General features: G+C 44.8%; 1 protein-coding gene across 5 annotated transcripts in view; it reads right to left on the minus strand.

Annotated features, from left to right (window-relative positions):
* Positions 1 to 13,352, minus strand: part of ACSL3 (acyl-CoA synthetase long chain family member 3) — a 49,408-nt gene extending 36,056 nt beyond the window's left edge. The window contains exons 1-2 of one of the 5 annotated variants that reach the window (XR_010833711.1): positions 13,220 to 13,352; positions 1,586 to 1,687 (exon numbers count right to left, since the gene is read on the minus strand). The gene's annotated coding sequence lies outside the window, so the exon portion shown is untranslated. Of the gene's footprint in view, positions 1 to 1,585; positions 1,688 to 12,957; positions 13,116 to 13,219 lie in introns of those variants that run through there. The other 4 variants (XM_067002744.1, XM_013181554.3, XM_067002745.1 and 1 more) reach the window with 4 other exon arrangements.
* Between the last annotated feature and the right edge of the window lie 2,973 nt (positions 13,353 to 16,325).

Here is a 16,325-nt window from a genome sequence, read left to right on the forward strand (position 1 = left end):
CTTAATACCTTTTGGACAATTCTTCTCCAAGGAAATTCCCTGACAAATAAACAGGCCTGTCCCAAAACATTCCCAGTAGGTTTCATAACTTTTAGGGAAGCACTGAGACCTTCTAGAATAAGAGCTTTCCATTTAGTTTTGCACATCTTCCAACAGCTTTATTCCTGCCTCAGAATGAGAAAGGTAACTTTTTCCACTCTTTCTGGGGAAAAAATAAATAAATACACCAAGGTCTGATCTTAGGATCTCTTTTCTGACTTAACTGAAGCCTTGCACACAAAAAAAAATTGGAAATTATTTCTTTGAATTGCAAGTCATAAATTGTGCTAACCTACTATTTCATAAAGGCTGCACTGCAACCAAAGGTCTGAGGAATGCTCCAGCAGAGCAGGTGAAGACGAACTACTTGGGAATGTCACTCTGGTTTGGAAAAATCAAGCGTCCAGCACAGAAACCAGCTCTAGAACTCAATTCTGATAAACCTTCATTACCCTAAGTTGCTAATTATCGCATTTTCTCCTTCATTAAGTTGAGGCTATTACAAGTAACTTATTTCAAACAGATTCTTTTAAAAATTAACCCTTGTGAAAAAAGTATTTTTCCACTTCAAATATTTTTTTTTTATAGATAGTATCTTTTGCAAATACGGTTTCTTGCCCCATGGGCCAAGTAAGACTCAATTTTCCTCTCTTTATAATATTCTAAGATTTGTTTGAAGATATCCTTGAAGTTACAACTTGCGGTCAATCTATTATTACACCTACTTTTGATCATAAAGAGAGGGTAAGTAAACCCAACATTTGGGCGTAGGGAATGGAAGGCAGAGAAGAATGGAATCCTAAATAGTTTTAGTAAGTATTGGCTAGTTTATTTCATTGTAACAAAGTGCCTTTATAATACCTGAGTTTTGTTCTTGGGTAACTCCCATTTAGTCACTGACAAATAAAAATACAAGATACACGTGAAAACATCTTTAAGTTAGTGGTCCACTCTGCAGAGTAGCTGTAAACATTCAGGTTCTTGAATAACATGCATGCATTATGGTTTCATGCAACAGTGTTGGGGGGTTTGAGGCATCGGTTTTCAAGCCCTGACCAGTGATGCAAGAAAAGCTGGCAGATTAAATCCTGGAGGAAAGAGCTGCTAATTTATGCAAAAGCACTTTTACAGAAAAGGTGTGGAAGCAAATGTTTCTGCACATGCATAACAGCTGTTCTGGTTTTATGTAATTCTATTTCACAAAGCAGTCACCAAATAGCAGAGTAAGGCCATGTTTTGTTTTGTGTTTTTTTTCCTGTTATTGTTGGGTTTGTTTTCTTTCCAACAGTAAGGAGAAAAGGCAACCTGCACACTCATTGAAGAGTTTGGGGCAGTAAACCGGCAGTGCTCAAGACTGATCCTGCTTAATGCATAATCAGTGATTTGGCCTGATATACTTCTTACACTAATACTGTTACACCCTTCAGTTTTAGGAGCAAACTTTTGCTAAATGAAAGATAAAATCCTTACAGGAATGTGTTTACTAATTGACCTGCTTACAGTAATTACACTACAATAAAATCATGAATTAACAAGAAAAGGAAACCTTATGCAACTTCTCATTGTGGCAGGTACAGGTACAACAGCTGATACAAGGTGCTCCCGTCTCAGTTTACTCAACAGGTGCTGTCACAGGCAACTGCAAAATCTAAAAATGGAAAATCCCAATTAAATATGGCAATTGCAAAACACATCCTCTGCTCTTTCACTTGGCTTTTGTAATAAGTAAGTAAGTAAATCTAAACTATATCCAAGTTAAAACCTGTTACAACACCCAGAAGACAGTCATGGTTCGTAGTCAAGCACGGTATATTCAGGGTAGCTAGAACCGTCAGATTTGGCAGCCTGCGCCACTTGTCTCCCTGACAAACTCCAGCTCTCTGGTGCCTCTCACTGTAACACTGATTCCACCATTTTGAGTGGAAAAAAATATACCTGTCCTTGTATAACTATGTATAAAATACATTTCAGCATTAGTAATAAATATTCCTGGAAGATTACATAAAACAGCAATCATCCCATGCATTGACTTTGCTCTACTATACATCAAGGCTTTATTATTTATCACCCTTCGTGGAAATGAGTCACACCTAAAAACCTGTGCCAGCAATTCACATTTAAATACACGGCAAACGAAAACACTTCCCATTACTTATTATTTACAAAGCTATTCATTTCTCAGGCAGATAATCTTTTCCAGAAGACAGTTTGGTGGGCAGACTAGTTGGTGCTTGAGGTAAGCTCCCAAGGTGCTCCCACCCAACTCCGGCAATTCCTCGACTTACGCCGTTTCCCATGACCAAACCCACAGCCCAGGGTTCCAAGATCCCCACTCAAGAACACTTCAGTCAATGTTTTAATGTCACAGGAGCACACACAAAATTTCTCACAGCAGTGAATCTAATCTCACAGACAGAAACTGATTTGTTAATATTCACAGAAAGGATAAAAAAGGGTTTGCGACAGGGTTTGGCTTTACTGGACAAAATACCGGAGTATCTGCATGTATTGTCTGACACCTTGGTTAAAAAACTAACTCAAGACAATATAACAAAGCACATAATACAGAACTTAAGCTGCATTAGAAGTCAGCCTCTGCTAGTTTCCATGTGGACTTTACTAGCATTCAGCAAGCGCACTTTTTATTTTTACAAAAAGTTCTAACAGAAATTACAATTACTCATTTATAAATATTAATGCACTTGTCTGTGCAGAAGAAAATGAAATACGCAAAAGTAGCTAGCAGCCTCTATTTCACCAGGAAATTCCCTTCAATATGAAGCGAGATATATCCTGAGGTAATGAATGTTGTCAGGAAAAAAAATTGTAACATATACCAATGTGAGTGGAATATCCATTTTGCAAGATAACTTTAAGACAGTGATATTTGAAACAGATGTTCCTCACAGCTACAGCAAGAGTGTTTTTGCACATTTCTTAAGAGGAAACGGAGAGGATGGAAATCCCTGAGAGCCCCAAAGCAGGGTAGAATGGAAGAGCTGGGTCCTGAGAAGTGCTGGTGCCCCGCACTCCTGCCCCTTCCTGAGCAGCCCCACCTGGCCCCACAGGGCTTGCCAAGCCAAAGGCCTTTCATTGAACCATTAGGGTTGGAAAAGACCTCCAAGATCATCTGGTCCAACCATCACACTACCACCAATGTCACTCACTAAACCATGTCCCTAAGCACCACGTCCAACCTTTCCTTGAACACCGCCAGGGATGGTGACGCCACCACCTCCCTGGGCAACCCGTTCCAATAATGCCTGATTGTTCCTTCTGAGAAGGAATGTCTCCTCATTTCCAACATAAACCTCGTTGGCACAACTTGGACTCCAGTCCTATCACTAGTTACCTGTGAGAAGAGGCTGACCCCCAGCTCCCCACAGCTTCTTTTCCAGGTACCTGTAGAGAGCAGTAAGGTCTGACCTGAGCCTCCTCTTCCCCAGATTAAACATCCCCAGTTCCCTCAGCTGCTCAAAGGATGGTGCAGCCCTGCCAGCCTCACCACTACTCTGATCTCCGGAGGCTTCGCTGCCCTTACCACCGTGCGCGTTGTGGCCTGCGCCTGGTTCGGCAGGAAGGGCTGTAGCGGGAGAGCAGAGCTGCCACTACAACTTTCTCTTAGAAAGACATGGGATTTATATAGCAAGTGTGGGGAATAACCATGCTCCACGAGCACATCCAGGCTGATTTTAAACTACCTCGCTCAGGCACCCCTGTTGCCTTCAGCTCTGCCGCCCGCCTCTCGCACAAGCGCAGGCAAATACCCCAATTCTCACAACTTCCAGCGGCTCTGCCTGGCACTACGAACACGAGCAGGCAGATTCCCCAAGCCACCTAAACACTCCCAGGAAGGCTCAAACATACACAAATCCACAACAACTTCCACTCCTGCTGGCAGCACAGGCAGGACATAGGACTCATTTGGGCCCAAACAGAGGCCGCAGAAGACACGCCAGCCATGGCCTGGGATGAAGCAGCTCCCAGGAAAAGCGTCCAACAGGCTGCTGGGGCAGCCAAGGTTGCTCATGAGGGTAGGGTTCTGATGCGGCTCAAGCAGATTTAACGCTGGGCTGCTAATGAAAACAGACCGTTTGTTTGCAAAATCCAGCTCTCTGCCTCCATTGTACCGACACGCTAGCGCCTGTGTGGCCAGGAACGAGTCAGATTAGCTTGCTGATCCAGTTTAAACCTTCTCGTCAGTGCAGAAGGGTGGATTTTCCTTTGTATCAACTTTGATGCTTACTTGAGCCTAGGGTGAGTCACTGCAGGAACCTAAGTCAACGGAAAATTAATACTGCAGAAAAAGTTAATTCAGGAGCAATACTTGAACAGGCACTCCTAAAGCTACTGTTACCTAAGATGCATTCATAACCTTTGAAGATATTAAAAACAGCTGATAAAAACAACTACACTGTAGTTGTGCATCTTAGGAATGTTCCTATTCAAAACATTTTAAAGCTAATTATTTCATGGATCGACAAATATATCTTCTACTAATAAGAGGAATTAAAAACAGGTAACAACTGTTGTCAGCAAACACAAAAGGACTCCCCAGAAAGTTGCCGACACTGCTACTCCTACTACAGAGGAAAAGCAGAGGTATAAACACACTTACCCAAAACCATTCAACCAAGTAATGGCTAACCCAGGAACACAACCAGTGCTGCAACTACATCTCTGACTCCTTTTTCCTCCCACTACATAATATTGCTTCATAGGAAAAAAGTGTCTTATTCATTTCAGACACTTTTGATTCATCATATATTGTCAACACATCGGTTCTATCCCTTCTCATAAATACATCTCTTAAATGCTGTAATAACTGCTTAACACCACGCAAAACTAATGCTTTCACTTCTGTGTCAGAGAAAAATAAATTTAATGGGCAGTGTACCTTACTACTGCTGAAGATCTCAAAGTAACTTTGGTATCTGCACGTTAGCTGCCAGAAAGAGACACAAATACCCATTTCCCAAGTACACTATTAGATTTTTAAAACACTATGAATTATACATGGAGGAGCAGTTAAACAAAGACACCAATATCACTATACATACAGTATGGAAAAATCCTGTGTAAAAATAAAATGGAAGCTTCATCGTTATTCCCAACCTTTGGCTACTGGAGAAGTAGCAATTCAGTTATCACTGCTGATTTATCATTCTCCAAACTTCCATCATTTTGCAGTCACTTAAAACAATCGTCCTAAGTACATCCACTGGGAGGCAGACTCTGCTTTCAATCTGAATGGAAGGGAACAACCAGAATGGTGTGATGTGCCATTTTCTACTACAAAATACAGCCTCCGATCAGTCCTCTTATTTATGGGAAATCTGAAACAGGCTTGGTTCTTTAAAAATCAAAATAGAAATAGATGTTCTGTTGCCGTATATAAAATCTGGCTGCATGCTGCATTCTAGTCATTTGTCAGATCAGGACAAAAATCTAACCTAACAATACCAGAAATTTTTAGCCATTTTTAGCATGCACAAAAACATTTTCACTTACTTTTAGATTAATTACTTTACTATAGTGTGACAGTAAAAATGATTACCCATTATCCTATATTCCTTTTAAAAAATATCAGTGGCCAGCTCCAAAATCTGGTAAGAACATGTATTTATGTTAGATCTTTGCCTTCTTTCTCTAATACTTCTTTTCTTTGATGGGCTTCTGTTAGGGATAACCTTAATGCAGAATGTCTTCAGAGAGCAAGCAGTAGATGAATACACTTAAGCCAAGCAACAAAGCAATACAGAGACACCAAATTGATGTTACAGGTTTCTGAAGAAAAAGTAAAGGATTTATTCCAAGCCTTTAAAGGAGTTCCTCACAAGAAAAATATCAGCCAGTGAACAATACTTTCAAGAGGAATTTCACAATACACTTTAAAGGAATAAGGATATCCGCAGCACGATTAAAGCCATCCAACTGATACAGGGGCACGTTTCACCACTTCATTTGAAAGGCTGAGCTGCTGACTTTTCAATACACTTCCTCTTCTAAGGAAGGCTCCGACCGCTTGCTGGATTTTCTTGTTTGTAACACCATGGTGTCCATTCATCTACAAGGACTTGCTACCAAAAAATGTAATGAATTCGTTCCCACGAACAGCTGCTTTCCTTGCCCTCACTGTCTGCTGCGGTGTCTGCATCTCCAGGGCAGGAGGAATCCCTCTCCCCTGGCCAGCAGGCCTCGCTGGAAGGCACAAGTCCCCAGGGGGGTCCACCACCTTCTTGCCTTCAGGTTTCAGACTACATCTTGTAGCAGTCCCTCTCAACACAGAGAACCCTGAGCCACTGGGCAGGAAGGCAAACGGCACGTTTTTGAGCTGTCAAGTCATTTGGAAAATGACAGCCGCAGGACAACACTTGCACAAGACTCTGGGGGGACTCGATGCCTCACGAAGTGAACCTCTCCGCAAGGGCCAGGCAAGGTGTATCAGAAGCGGTATTCATCCCAGAAACTGTATAAATGCAGAGCATAATCCGTGGAGCTTTCTCTGAGCATGAATAGAAAGTGCAAAATGCAATTCACTCATCCTAAATTCTGTGAGTATGAAATGTTCAAGCACACTTTTTGCAGACTGACTTTTATCCCAAGGTACAAATCTATTCTCAACACCAGTCTTCTGTTTACTAGATTGCTTACATTTCTATCTGTGAAATCCCATCTCCAAAACACAAGTTTATAGATGATTACCCTTGGCTCCCAAGCTGTGTTTTTACAGAAATACTTTAAGATTATAAGGCTGGCTACCCCAGCAGGACACCTCAGCTGGTCCCGTTCTGCCCTCCGTCCCGCTGTGCCCCGTCCCCAGGTTATCGACGCAGCAGTCAGCACTTCCCCTGCACTCGGAAGGCATGTGGAGAGGACACGGGGGAGCTGCACAGAAGCTTCAAGTACAAAAGAACTCGCAGGCTGCTTTGCAAGGCGATTTCCCTTGGCTACTCTGGCTTTCTAGGGACAGCAGGGAAAATCTGACATTTATTCAGGTAAGATATGAGGATGCCTAACCTGCTCATTTGAGATACCATCCTATTTTCTAACCCTAGAAGTAAGAGGACATCAGGACAACCCTTCTCCTCAGCTGCACCAGAATGACTATCATTTCCTCTCTTTTTATAATCCCCTCTTGCTTTTTTGTAAGCAAAGCCAGGCAGGATCAGGGATGAACATGCCTGACGATTCGACAACATGAAACAAAAGCACAACAGGGACTCATTACATTAGAGCGAGTTTTATTCCAGGCAAAGAAGCATTAAGAGCGTGATCCTCAGCTCCTGCTCCTCATGTGTCACCCTTAAAAGCAGAACTTACAAACCCAGGTGTTGAAAATGAGAGGGTAACATCTAGCACCCAGTGATGCGGACTGGAGGGGATAAAGAGGAGGAGGAGGTAATTACCTGCTCACAGGAGATAATTCAAGTCATTAGTTCGGAATTGGTATACAAATGCTATGTAGGTAAATAGTTTTTGGCAGAAAGGAATCCTGTTCTTCTATTCAGGGAAAACAAACACACCCTCAGACTCTGATTACATAAACAAGACCAAAATATTCAAGTACCTGGCTGTGTGGAGTCTTCACTATTTTTAAAACAAGAACATTGACTTTGTTAAAAAGAAAAGTGCCATTGTACTAACAGCACTTGTAGGAATTTTGTGAATATGCTCAGTCAAAATTATTTTGCCTGTGTTATACAGATGGTCAAATTAGATTAACGCAAGTTGACAATTAGAAGTCCAGAATAAACTATTAAACATTTCTAGGACATAAGAACAGAAATAAAGTTTGTGGCTCATGAAGCAGCTAAAATACACTTCAAACAAAGACATAACTACATCTTTCACTAAAAAAAAAAAATCCCCAAAAGAATCATGAAAGATGAAGCTAATTATGTAATTAAAATATATACAAATTCAACCATCAAACTCTTAGACTCTTATCATAGGTACAGAAACATCTATCAATGCACAGAAAAAAACGTCCAGCTGGAAAGGTCTCCCTTCTTTCACAAACTGGGCCTGTGAATGCACAACGCAGGATGTGGACACAATTTTTTTCCTTTTTGATAAAACTTTTTTTTTAATTGGTAAATGACCGATTTTTGAAAACAAAAGCTGCCACAAGCGTCTCCATGACCATCTAACTTTAGCTCCCGAACAAAAGGCCTGAGGCTACCTTCCACCTCCCACTAGCAGCCTTGGTCAGGCGACACCTCCGTGGCCGGGATGCTCAAACCCTGGTTCACAGCACTGCTACGCTTGGTCGGGAAGCAGATTTGTACTGTTCACAAAAGTCTTGGACATTACAAGGTTAAGTTATTTATGCAGATTGTAAGAGAACTAGACAAAAATCTCCATAAGCATCTTTCTCTACAAGAACAAAAAAACTACACAGTTATCACCACTGCAAAACATTTTCTATGTATCTCAAACTGCCCATTAGGAAAACGATTTCTCTAGTCACAGCATACCTAAAACAATACAATGGAGCAATACTTCATCAGAACAATCGAAGATGCAGCTATGAATAAATGACAAACCCTGGTGGCAGAGCTTCCCAAGCAGTTTGTGAACTTAGGGCTGCAGAACAGCTGTAACTCGCATTTTACCACACGCAACCAAGCTCCCTGCCCCAGCACTGCAGGGACTTCTGCCTCCTTCCTACGCCTGCTGCCTTACTGTCTCCTTTTCGGCACTCACCATACAAATCCTGACAAAACCTGGAAACAAAAGCAGCAGACACATTGCACATCTGGGAATATACCCACTCAAACCCTCCCACAAAGCCTTCGCAACCTCCAGCTTCTCCCTGTTCCCTTCTGCCTCTCTCATGCACCGATATACTTAAAACACAGATTATAGACACCTTCTTTACCAAATATAAATTACACACATCTAGCTTTTAAGAACTCACCATGCATGCTCCACTTTCCAACTTTTTTGTAGGTTCTCAGAGCACAAGCCCATAAATTTTGATTTTTGTAACAGCTTGGTGAAACAACTGCAGACCATGCTGCACTGCTTCACAGAATATATTCTTAAAACTTGGTTTGTAGAAATCACACCATATGTTTGATCCAACAAGCCTTATGCCATCACGCACTCAGACGCATGCTACTGTACTAACTGCTCTGAAGTCTGCCTGAGAAGCAAAGAAACCAAACAAAACCTCCCTCTGGACACCGAGGTTTCTCGCAGGTCTCTCAATAGCCAACATGAACAAAACACAGCAAGTTCTACTCCCTGTTCCGGGGAGCAGGAAGGCAGAAAACTTTTTCCTCTAAAGATGCAGAAGACCTGTTGCTAGCGCTATTGTGTGCTATATTAATCTCCATCAAGTCACTTCTACTCTTTATCATCTCTTTTCCCCTTCCGGGTCTTACCCTGGTTTCATCTATTAGACACAAGCATTCAGGGGAAGCATGGTATTTACACGGTGCCCAGAAGAAACAAAACACTCGGTTTCTAGTTTTCAAGTGAAATGGGAAAATGCTTGCAGTTTGTTACTGCTGCTTTCGACTATAAACAGTGAAAATCTGCAATCCCGTAACTTTTGATAAACCTTGCTATCTTTCCTGCTTTTTAGGAAACTGATAAAACTGAGAAGTCAGTTTGTCCCACATGAGATACTGTAATTAACCAGCATGTCTTTGTAATTAACAACGCTCACAAGCACTGAAACATGACTTCCCGACACACACGTGTTGACAAATTGCCACCTCCTCCCATGGGATTACCGACACCCAGCCAGTACTCTGACTTCCCGCGAGCTACAGCCTCGCTTAAGGAACAAGAGGACACGTGTGAGGGTGATTCCTTCCCAAGCACCAATGAAGATTGCTGCAAAACAGTTTTGAATTTTGATCATTTTTCCCTAACTGATTTAGAAGCTAATGCAGCATGAGACTTGAGCTTTCTTCAGAGATCTCAATTTCTGTTTCACCTGTAGTTCTGGATTTAATAACAGTCATTTGGGAAGTATGATTGACATATGGCCTGTCCAGGTGATTTCCTCCAACAGCCTCAAAGTTGTCAGATCCCAAACGGTTCCCCAAAGCAGAGTACTAAAACCCTCAAGAGCCCTCCAGGCCTTAGTACAGTGCAAACCACGATGTAGATCAGGATCTCGGGATGAAGAGCAGTTCTTTCAACTCTAACTGCAAAATTAAACAAATAAAAGTTTGCCATTTGAGAGCTTCTTAAGATAGCCTTAAGTGCTTGCTATATTCCTCCGCGTACGATAAATAAACCTGCACTGCCAGACTGCACGAAGCCCTAAATAAGCTGGCTCAGAAACTTCCACGAGGACGCCTCTGCGGGCAGAAGCTAACCAGGACCACAGGGTAGCCCAGGTGGGAAGGGGCCTCTGGTGGTCTCCGGTTCAACCCCCAGCTGAAAGCAGGGTCACCCACGAGATCCGACCTGCTTTCTGAGGGCTTTATCCAGCTGCATCTTGAACATCTCCAAGGAAGAAGACTGCACAACCTCTCTGGGCAGCGAGTCAGCTGCTCGACCGGCCTCACTGAAAAACGCCCTATACACAAACCTTTCCTATTTCAGTTCATGCTGCAGCCTCCCATCACCCTGAGAAGAGCCTGGTTCTGCTCTCCCCAAAATCTCCCCATGGGTACCAGCAGGCCCCTGCAGGCCCCCCTCATCTCCAGGCTCAGCAGGGCCGGGTCCTGCCACCTCTCCTCGCACCTCAGAGGGCCCCGACGCCCCTCCACCACCCCAATTTATCAACACGCGCCTCGTCCCGGGGGCAGCCCAAGGGGCATCAGTGCTCTGGACGTGGCCAACAAGTTGCTGAGCAGAGGGGGACACTCGCTGCCCTTGTCTCGTTCACGTTAACACGGGGCAACGAGGGGCTGCTCCCCGCCAGGCAGCCCGCTCCTCGACACGTCTAAAGGGTGAATTTGCTCAGTAACCTGCAGTACACGAAATGGATGGAAATCGAAGCCAAGTCTTCTTAGTGTTAATACACCTTACTTAGTGGTACTAAGTCGCATCTTAGGGCCATATTCAGATGGCCTAAATTCCACATAAATCCTTCTGCCTCCCATTTCTTATTAGCTGGCTTTCAGGCAGCTCCCCATTCAGCATCTTACGTAAATTCTCTGAACTGCTCTCCAAAAACACCTCAATTTCTCCACTGACTGGGAAAGGGGGGCTTGAGTTACTCTTCCAAACAATTCAGGATTTAATTCTTCGCGGTCCCTCCTGGAAATCTATTCCTTATCTGGATCTCCCTGAACAAGGAAGCTCTATTTCTCCACAGTCCTCTCGTTTTGTCCTAAGCCACATGTGTTGCTTTGTTTCAGGTGTCTTGACGACTCTGATAAAAGTTTGGTCTTCAATATGATTATGGCTCAAATTATTCACTGGTCTGCTCAAAGGAGGAATAAAAGCCCTCTACCAGCACTAAATGTGTTCTGAGGGATCAGTGGCTTAGACACTCACCAGCTCAGAGAGCACACGCACAGAGCTTCCCGCCAGGCAGGAAGGTTCTCCTTCTAGTTCTTCAAAGACTATTGGCTTTCCAGTGAGTACCGTTATGCTATTTTTTTTTTTTTTTTTAGGATTCAGGCTGAGCCAGATCCCTTGATTTGATAAGTTACTTCTCACGGCATTATGGTTTTATAATAGCGTCCTAAGTTGAGAAGTTACACACACCAGCGTGCTCATCCCACCACGCTCTACTCAAGCGGTTTTATGTAATTAGGATCCTCCACACGCAGAGACGAAGGAAGGAGACGGGAAGTGCCCACCACCACCGCTGAGAAGAGGAACCGGGACTGACACGCCACTGTCCTGGCAGCTCGTCTCATCAGCACAAGCTCAGCACGTGGGCAGTGCTCGGGACCCCCCTGCGGCAAAGCCACGGCACTCCAGATGCCCCAGCAGGTCTCCCCCTGCCCACAGCTCCAGGCCAGCTCTGCCTCAATACACAGCACGCCAACAAGGCGCACGGTTGTGAAGCGTCCAGTATCTGCTCACGTCTTTGTTTTGTTGAGGCTGACGGTTTATTCTTTTCACAATTACTTTGGGCAGAGTGGGATGCTTGGAGACAACACAGCCTTCAGAACGAAGTGACAGCTCACTGCGGATCACACAGGCTATTTTAACACAGATTTGGTAGGTTTGCCACTCTACGAGGGACAGTTTCCATGAGTAAGAAGCTGGCTTCCCTGCGCAGCCAACAGGGAGCGGGTCCGCACGCAGTGAAGTTGCAATGTCTCAGATACCTTGAGCACAGGGCCCAGCAGACCCCCCAGATTTACTCAGGTTTGCCAGCCAGCCAACACCAAGCACAACGAAGCACGAAGCCCGGCCCTGCTTCCAGGGACTCCAACAACAAACACCAGGACAACTCGACAAAGGTGAGCCCTTCCGTCACAGCGCTCAGCTCCATCCGTTCCCGAGGCACAAACGCCCCGGACAACGAGAGCTGCCAGCCTTACCAACGCCTCTCCGGACTTCGCAGCCCGGGCAAAACCAACGACGCTCCCGCAGCAGCGCACATGGCCACACGCGCCAAGTCTCGTGGCTGCACCCACACCGCTGTCGCCTTCCCCTCGGGAGGCAACCGGGGCAGGACGAAGCACCCACAGTTTCCGACCACTGCTTCTTACCCCAGAAAGACGTGATGTGGCACAGGGACTTCTTAAATTACTTACGGACGACTACCCGCGGCTTTGCTCTTCTTCCACAAATTCCGGATCGATAACCACGCCATCACTTTTAAAGTTGGCGAGTTAACCCATTTAAATATGCGAATTTCATGCTCGGTGCCAGCAAGACCATTTTATAGGCCAGAAAAGCAGTACGTTAAAAATAAAGTTTTTTTTTTTTTTATCATACCATCGTTACGTGCCATAAAAAACCCGCATTTTCCCTTTCTTCACCTACCGGTCGCTACGCACAACCCCATACCCATCACACACAAGCCGGGTGCCGTCGGGGGGTTATCTGCAGAAAGTTACGGACGCCACAAAACGCAGCGGTGCCGGCGGCAGCGCCCACGCAGCCCTTAACCCCCGGCCCTCCTCTCCCTCCCGGCCGCCTCCGCCCTGCGCACGGAGCCCCCAGCCCGGGGCCCGTCCCTCGGCGCGGCCACGCTGGCACGGCCCGGCCCGGCCCGGCCCGGCCCCGCCGCACGCCCCGCACTCACCGCCCCGCAGCGCGCCCCCGCCGCCCCGCTGCGCGCCCCCGCGGCCCGGCTCGGCTCAGCCCCGGCGCGGCCGCCGGGCGCGCTCATTCCGTATGCGGCACGGCGCCCTCCCATTGGCTGCCGGCCGGTGGCGCGCGGGGCCGGGCCGCGGAGCGGGGAGGGAGGGAGGGGGGAGAGCGGCGCTGGGGTTACTACAGGTCAGCCGCGGCGCGGAGAGGGGCGGGGCACCGACACTGCGCCTGCGCGGCGCGTTCCCGCCTCCCTGAGGCGCTGAGGGGCGGGGGGCGGCGCCGCACAAAGGGTGCCCCTCGCACAGCGGCAGCGCCTGGAGCGCGTTTTGGTCTGGGGGGCTCCAGGTTCCCATTTAGCAGTAACTGAAATCCTTCTGTCAGTATTGGCTCGTTCGGATCCTGCAAGAATTCCTTCAGAATCAAAGGTTCTCGTTTAACGTAATACAAAGGCAAAACCGCTGACATAAGGTGTTACTGAAAGACAGTCGCTGAGCACCTGCCCAAGATGAACAAAATGAAAACAGATGGAAAAAACGTTCCTAAGCCCAGAAGAAGATGTAATTAAAGCAGACTGGGGGGTTGTACCGGCTCTGGTGGCAGCCTTCGTTGCCAGGAGGGTTGGGTTTGCTTTCCCCTGTATGCGCAGCTCAGGTGTTCTCTCGCACAGCCCCCAGGCCTGGGCAGCACAAGGAACAAGAAAGTCATATTTAAATGATAAGGGCAACAGTCTGAACCCAACCTAACCTACAGCTTGCCTGGCAGGGAGTTACTCCGTACCATTTATACACGATGCAGCGGACAACGGCACATGGAATATGTCCCACAAAGTCCCGCTTTCTTTCCCTTCACAAACACCACACATTTCAGAGGAAAAAACACTGTTTACATCTCTGGTTGCATGTGGAGCCCTTGAGTGGCAGAAACATACTGACTCTTCCTAAAAGTTAATTAACAGGGTACGTACTTTTTACCCAAAGACCAACTGAAGTCACCTCGGTTACTGGAAAAATTGCTTCCAAGTATTTAGAAGTGGAACACAAGAGAAGACCAGTGACAGCTCTGAAAAGCAGAAAACGTTATCCACAGGAGACATCTGAGATACAAAGGTCATGAACTGCCCAGCCGAAAAATATGCTAACTGAAGTAAGGGTAGGAGCACAGAGTGGTCATATTTAAAACAGTTTCACACTCACTGGGAAAAAAATAAATAAAAATTAAAAAAGAGAAGTACACTTGACAGGAGAAGAAACTCATTTTTCAAAGATGGAACACATGGGCATTTCTGCAACAGGAAAGAATTCAGCTGGCTTTCTGCCAAAGGACTCACATCAATAGAGAAAGTAAACTTAATAAATATGACATCTCAATATTAGCACAATGAAAGGAGTCCTACATTTCGGTCATGTAAACTTTCACATTCCATTCAAGGCAAAGAATTTTCAGGATAAAAAAAGAAAAGCTCTTTTACAGAAAAGAAGATGGGCAATGCAACACTGGATAGTGGCATGGGGCAGAGCTCATCTCACTGAATTCACGAGTAATCACCAGTGCCCAAACACCACAATAGCTAGGCAAAAGCCCCACTTTGAGAAGGGCATGGAATACACAGCTTGAAATTAAACATGACCCTTTGTTAAACTGCTAGATCTGAATCCTACTGAAGTATTCAGTGAGATAACAGCTACGTTATCCAAACAATTGCTCCATGCCTGTATTGGATTAGCTTGCTACAAAAACCAAAGCAACCGAAGTACTTTCATTGCTCTAGAAATATAACCGGCCTAACCCTGCCCGGATGCCCTGTGGGCAGGACTACATGTCAGGCATTCAGAACGCAGCATTTTTTATGTCCCCAAAAGCTGTCCAGTGTACTCCATATCTTCAGATAATTTAGACAGGAGTAAGCCATTCAAACAACAACAAAAATGCCTAGAACGAAGTAGGAAATCTTGACAGGTTTTGAAGTTTTCATTCATTAATGATCAAAACAATTTCTAAGGAGTTCTAATTAAAAAGGCTCAATTGTGTCCAATTCCATTAATCTACAATGACATCTCTTAAACTTTCCTCTGTGCAGTTCAGTGCTGGCAGCTGCTGGAGGCAGTACTCCAGGTTAGATGGCCTGGCTCCTGGCATTCCCTGCGCTTCCTCATCAGAGGTGAAAGACTACCTGCAGTCCATGCTGATTAAGCAACTTCAGAGCTAGAGACACCTAAGTTTTAAACAAACACATGACAACATATTGATTTAAACAACATATATTCAGTATTCTTTTGAGCCTTTTTATAGATTCCTGATGTATACATCTAGCATAGACAAAGTTTTACCTGATTTCAGGGACCGTACCATATTATTCTGCTTGAACATAGTTTGGTACAGAGTAGGGCTTCGGAAGTTGTGGAGGGTACCAGTGTAATTAATGTGTGTTTTACACCGGAACGCTTTTCCTGTATAAGGTGCATACATTAGCGACCGTGGGAGGTTGCAAGCTTTCCTATACAAACTATGTACGATGATAAGAACTGCCAAGTTAAAATATTAGCTGATTTATATTTTAAATAAAAAGGCACAGCAGCACAATTAAAGGCAATAAAGAAGTTCTTGTGTCACCCTAGGCAGTAAAGGAGTTTCACATTCAGGCAGTAAAGGAGTTTCTGCAAAAACATACGTGGCTCCTACAAATTGCATTAATATATTCACAAACACTTGTTTATTTTTTTTTTCAATTTCCAGTAAGAAAAACTCATTAACTGTTCTCACTTTAAAAAGTTTCAGGCGTCCAGTGAAGGGAAAAGGAACGCTGCCATATGTTTTGATCAACAACAGAGAATGAATAGCAAGTAGTAACTAGCAGGGAAGCTTGCAAGTGAGCTTATGAAAATACTGATTAGGAAATGCAGTCAACTGACTCATCAGGAAAGAGAACAGAAAAGCAATGTTAGCTTGTTAAATATGGCCAATTCAAACTAATATCCAGTGGGAATTAATAAAAACAAAAGTAAGAGCTGCACTGAAAGAGGAGAGTCTATGGATGGGTAGATGTGTGTGGAAGGTTGGCATTAATCTTTGATGAGCAGACTGCTGCGTACTGATAC

The sequence above is a fragment of the Anser cygnoides genome, chromosome 9 (genome assembly GCF_040182565.1).
Source record: "Anser cygnoides isolate HZ-2024a breed goose chromosome 9, Taihu_goose_T2T_genome, whole genome shotgun sequence".
Classification (NCBI taxonomy): Eukaryota; Metazoa; Chordata; class Aves; order Anseriformes; family Anatidae; genus Anser; species Anser cygnoides.